The sequence below is a fragment of the Diadema setosum genome, chromosome 12 (genome assembly GCF_964275005.1).
Source record: "Diadema setosum chromosome 12, eeDiaSeto1, whole genome shotgun sequence".
Lineage (NCBI taxonomy): Eukaryota > Metazoa > Echinodermata > Echinoidea > Diadematoida > Diadematidae > Diadema > Diadema setosum.
In genome coordinates, this window is record NC_092696.1 from 82,057 (window position 1) to 88,430 (window position 6,374).

Here is a 6,374-nt window from a genome sequence, read left to right on the forward strand (position 1 = left end):
ATACTGATCGCTATTATTTCAAAGTAGATTGTTCTGAAGCAGATGAGATGAAGCCAAAAAAAAAAAAAAAATTCAAATAGAGGTAGTAGCTTGAAACTTGGCATCAATCTTGTTATTGATAGTTTAAGACAGAATTTAGATCAACCGCTCAAAAAAAAAAATCAAGATGACAGCCATCAAAGTTGACATAGTGTATTGAGCCAAATTAAATGTATTATTTCGATTTTGATAAAAATTTTGTCTGTTGCGCTATCTTAAACCGTCTTAGGTTTTTATGGACACATTTTTAAAACCAGTGATATTCTACTCTCCGAAAAAGAAAAAAGAAACAAATCGAGTGGAAGTTTTCACTTTTGATGTGAGGAGTGAATAACATAAAATGGTGAAAATGGAGTGACTTTTGAGTGAAAATGTTCATTTTCACTCATTTTAGAGTGACCTTAGGCAGAGCCCCACACTAACTTTTATTTTTGGTGGTCCAAAGGCAAATATCCGACCTTTTTCGGTGGCCCGATCAGGCCACCAAATTCATTGCTGATATTTTGGTGGCCCGACGTGCGTTTTTGGTGGCCCTGGGCCACCGGACCACCGTTAGTGTCGAGCCCTGCCTTTATAGGGATCACTGGTAACTCTTCGAGTGATCCCCGAGGTCACTCCAAAATGGAATGAATGAAAATGAACATTTCCACTCTAGAGAGATCCTTATATCTAATATGGGAAAACATCTACCAATGGCATAAGTTCAGATCAATTGTGACACTATAACCCACATGAAATCAGCCTAAATTTTTTTTTTTTTTTTTTTTTTTTTTGGGGGGGGGGGTTCGGATCAGAAGGGCTTTCAAGGACATTCACGTTTCTACAACAGCAGAGTAACATACAAGTAAAAAAGCATATCTTTGATACAGAAGCATTTCTTTTTTGATCAAAGATTGGGCCTTATCCAAACACTGGAATGAGCTGCACCCCCCCCCCCCAAAAAAAAAAGACCCTCAATATGGTTTACACTAGTACAATATCGTTGGGATGTATAGAAACATGTAGTAGACAGCAATATAAGAAGATTAAAAAAATATATCAAATTATAAGTTGACATTTAACTTTCACTCAACGCACTAAAGGTATTGTTAACCATTAGCAGAGATATCACATTCTATTTATATTTGCAGGTTAGTTGTATCACAAAACATTCTACCATGTAAAAAAATATATATAATAAAGCCTAAAACATACGGAGATAACACCATTTCTTTCAAGAAACCATAACCATGATAACTGTTAACAATTTAGTATATAAAAAAAAAACATTCTTATCAGATCTATTTAGTATATCTAACAATATTTAGCATTAATCATACTGATTTAAGTTTGTACATTAGTTGTTCTATCCCTAACTCACAGTTTAGAACTAGTTTGAGGAATTAAGTAAAGCTGGGTTTTTGTTTTACGCGCACTAATGGTAAATAATGCCTTGACCTGGATCTTTGAACGACAACCTCGATTAATTACCGCCATCTTGAGTTTTGTGTGGATACTATTTTTATAGCTAAATATTACACATTGGCAAAATTTGGGGCAAATTCCAAGCTCCTATCTCTTTTTGGAAAATACTTTCTGTTCAATCTTATCTGCCTCAGAACAATCTACAATGATGAAATGCTACAGTAATAGCGACCAGCGTCACCTACCACTTGGCATGAAAAGTTAGTTTGCAGGTACTTGCAAGTCACTAGACCATAACAATATTACATGTGACCATGTAAACACATTGTATGCAAAATTTATAATGCATAAATGTAATTTTTTTTCAAGTTTTAGATGTTAACTTGTCAACAGTGTATGATATTGCCTATAATTCCAGAAACATGAATTATGTCTCAATCTCAGTAAATCTCAATCTCAGTCGCAGGTTTCAAAAGAATTCTTCAGTTCTTCTTTGATGAATATTATATCATGCATTTTTACATTCCTTCCTTTTTTCAAAACAATATAAAAATATGTATTCCCCCCCCCCCCCGAAAAAAAGAGAAGCAAAGAACCCCCCCCCCCCCCATGTATCACAATACACAGCTAAAGTGGTATCAACTTTTAGGAAGTTTTGCTCTCCTTCAAATTACATCAAATTTGTTGCAATCCAATGTCTCTATCAAATGTTATGTTTGAAATGTTAAATTCAATAAAAATGGCGGCCCTATTGGACCGCATCTGTACTTTGGAGGTTTTTGCAACAAATCTACTGAGGTGTGCTTACGGAACATTACTTAGTATACGTAATATTATGTATGGTCTTGTTTATAGAGAGAGTGGAACTCGAAAAGTAAGCACGATCTTGGATTTGACCCTCTGTGACGTCTTTGGGAACAGATGCGTGCAAATGTATATTATGTAAAATTGGATTTCAAGTTTTAGACATTATAACTCCTGAACAAAATACAATACTGACCCCTAATTTTCTCCAAATATTGATTATATTATGGGAAAGATGTTAATTTCTGCATGGTTTTCATAAACATTTTTAATTTCATTTTTTTTTTTTACTTTTTAGAGAAATATTCATGGTGCATTCTGAAAAATGTCTCCATAAAAACCTAAGATGGTTTGAGATACCATTAAAATGTTCAGAACATATAAAAAACATATAAATAGACAGCAAAACAGACAAAACTGTATCAAAATCGAAATGATACATTTACTTTGGCGCAATACACTATGTCAGCTTTGATGGCCTGCAATTTTGAATTTTTTGAGTGATTGATCCAAATTTTGTTTTAAACTTTCTATAGCAAGTTTAGTTTTTCAAGCTTCTACCTCTATTTGAAAGATATTTTTGCTTCATCTCATCTGCTTCAGAACAATCTACTTTGAAATAATAGCAATCAGCGTCACCTAAGCTACCACTTGGTATGAAAAGTTAGTTTGCAGGCACAAACCCTTGTTTGTCAATGAAAAAGTCTGCGTTTGCCAAGACTACTACACGCACCACTGGCACTGCACAAGCGCCAGTGCAAGTGGTGCGCGTAGTAGTCTTGGCGCGCGCAGGCTTTTTTACGACCAACAAGGTCTTGTCACAACTAAAAGTGGCCATTTTTACATAGTGAGTTTTCAAGTTTGAGACATTGTTACTCCTGGACTGAAAATGGTACTGACCCCTAATTTTCTCCGAATATTGATTATATGTTAAACAAAATTCTTGAAACGTTTCAAGATAATCCTTCAGTCTTTCTTTGATTTATGCTGAATCAAGCATTTTCATGATTTTCTTTTCAGAAAAATATCAAAAAATGAGTGTTTTTTTTTCTTAAAATCTCAATCCATTTATCACAATAAACCACAGAAATGGTCTCAACCTGTAGAAAATGTCATTCTCTTTCATATGACATCAAATTTGTTGAAGTCTGATGTTTTAATCAAATTCTATCTTTCAAATAACAAATTCAGTAAATATGGCGGCCATCTTGGACGCCATCTTGGATTTGGAGGCTTTCGCAACAAATTTTTTGAGGTAGACCAGTTAAATAATGTTTGTTACAATAAAAACTTGAAAATAAGCATGGTCTACTTAGTTTGTAGAGAGAGTGCAACTCACTCGTTAAGTAACCGACTTTTTGGGGTTTGGCCCTCCGGTTAGAAGCCTATTTATTTTGTTGTTTCTTGTTATTGTGTATGTAAGTAAGTTTCCTGACCAAAGCATGCTGCATCTTGTTCAAGACTGCTGTCCAGGTGACCTCGGGGAAATTGAAGACTCAACATACGACGCCCTGGCAGCTGGACTTACTACGCATAATAACGATAAGGGGAAGTTATGGGAGTACCATGAAATGTATGCATTGCCTCTTTGAAATACTTAAAACGCACACGATCAGTTTCAATAGTCTATACATTATAACATACGGGGAACTATGGTGCTAAGTTCTTACCTGACAGTTTGAAGCCTCAGCGCCGAGGATGTTGTAGAAGTCCGTGTGAAATCGTGAGTTATATATTGATACTTCGCTGAGTACACTCCTTAAACACATACCCTCTGCCAAGTCACGTGACACAGTTCTTCCACATTTCACGCTGTCAATATTCAATGATGGCTAATTGAAAGGAACATTAATCGACAGGTAGTGAAAGGTAATAATACACGGTGATGGTGGAAATGTACATGCAGTTGTTTAGGAGGTGGGAAACTCAGAGCAACTGATATAAGTTTGATAAAATCAGTCATGTCTTAATTTCATTAATCAGAGCTAATGAAAGAAAGAATGTTTACATAATTCAACTTGTTTTATTGTGACAAAGAGCTGGGGAGTGATACTGACGTGACTTCATCAACACTCATACTGTGAACCGTAAATGTATTGTCTCGGTCTGGTACTCTGCAGATCACGTTGGTAGTATGGCATATCCCTTCGATATAAAGCGTCTTTGGTAAAGTCATGATCACACTTAAAAAGATTTTAACCAATAGCAGTTTTAAAACTGTAACTTGTAAGGGAACGTTCTTATTTTTGGAAAAAGTTGTACTTTTACCCCAGCGAAATCATATATAGTTGCTTCGTATGACAAAAGTGGAAATTATTTCCTAATTGTTTGGTAGATACTTTATTTTCTGCAAATCAATATATACATAAATTGCATAATCATGAACATGGGAAACATACAAAGCATATTTGAAACAGTCGTTTGACTTGCATAAACAACGATATAAAAGGAAATTAATGATATTACAGTATGCATGTCTATGCAGCTGGGATTACAATAGCAATATTATATTTATTAGAAGCGATAATGCAGAGGGTCGCCATTGTATGCCATTCTTGAGAAGATGGCCGGCCCGAGGAAAAGGTATAGGTAGGTAAATTGGTAATAATACAAATTCTGCTGCGAAGATAGCAGGGGAAAATAAACTCTGATGTGTGATGGTGCTGAATGTGCGTGCAAGTGCTTGAAAGTGCACAGGGGCAGATAGGCTGGAATTTAGAATATTAACAAAATTTGTTTGCTGGAAGAGGGAATGACTTAATCATTGTTGACTAAGTCAAACTTTTCGAATAGGCCAGTGAAACACATTCACATAGTTTGTCATCAACAGCAATCCCATGGTGGTTTAGAATTTTTCGATATTTTAATTATGTAGCGAATTTTGTTGCAACTTCATTGTGAGAGAAAACCTTTTTTCCATTACGATTACATCAAGGACTTTATATTAAATTTTTTCCACAATTAGGCGCTTTAGGACTCCAGGGGCCCCCTTGCATAAAACTTACCGTTGAATTTCAATGGTAACTACCGTCAAAATTAGGCATCACGGCCAATCAGCATCAAGGATTATAAAATTTACCGCTAATTTGAAGATTCGCCGCTAGAAAGGAGCGGTAAGTCCGGCGGTAGGGGTTTTATGCAACAGGGCCCAGATCTTACACCCATAATAGCAAATATCAAGTTGAGGGGTTTGTATTTAATTACACACGGGCGCGCGCACCCACATACACACAAAGATGTATAGTCACGCTCAGACATGCGTTGTCATTATGTACTAGTTTTTCAGCACTGTTCAAATCGATATCATAGCTTAATCACTCACCACTTGGTTAAAGCGCATCATGAAAGCGACTCCTGCATTTGTATGTTCTGGTGAATATGATGAGAGTTCGTACTTTTTCCGTCGTTCTCCCACTGCTCTAGCGCCCTCCTCGGTATGACGTTCAAACGTAGAGTTTGTATGTTCATATTCTGCCTCATGTGATGAGAGTTCGTACTCTTTCCATCGTTTTCCCACTGCTCTGGCGGCTTCTTCAGTATGACATTCAAACGCAACGTCAACGCAGAAGTCACGGTATCGACGATCATCATACGCCTTTCGGGAAGCTTCAGGTGTATAATCCATCACGACATGGGGCGCAGAGTCTATCAAGCCTTGGATGATATCAAGGCCGAGTTCATTCTCTAAAGCTGAGGTGAAGTAGAGTAGGTAGCGGAACTCCTGACGTCGACTAAGACATTCACTTTTCACCTTGTAGTACTTGGGACGATCATTGGCAAATAAATTTTCAATATACAGCGCTGCGATATATTCTTGGAACAACTTGTGGGGAAACGAAACCGTTGATGAAACCACGGATAAAAAGTTGACATCGCGCCGACGCTTCCTTGGAATGACGTCTTTTTCTGTTGTCAAAACACCCACGCTGCAGCATGTTTCCATGGCATCATGACAATCTCTGAATTGTTCTTCAGGGAATGAAAGATTCCTGTCCAATAAACCGTTAAGTGCAATCTCACTTATGTCTTGAATTGCCTCATGAGCTTTCTTCAATACTGCCCCCCGGTAGCTCAACAACATCCTGATTCTGAAGATTTCCACAAGTCTTTGATGCGAAGTGTTCTTT

The 6,374-nt window shown here is 36.8% G+C and overlaps 1 pseudogene; it reads right to left on the minus strand.

Annotated features, from left to right (window-relative positions):
- Nucleotides 1-6,190, minus strand: part of LOC140236259 (uncharacterized) — a 42,152-nt pseudogene extending 35,962 nt beyond the window's left edge.
- Between the last annotated feature and the right edge of the window lie 184 nt (nt 6,191-6,374).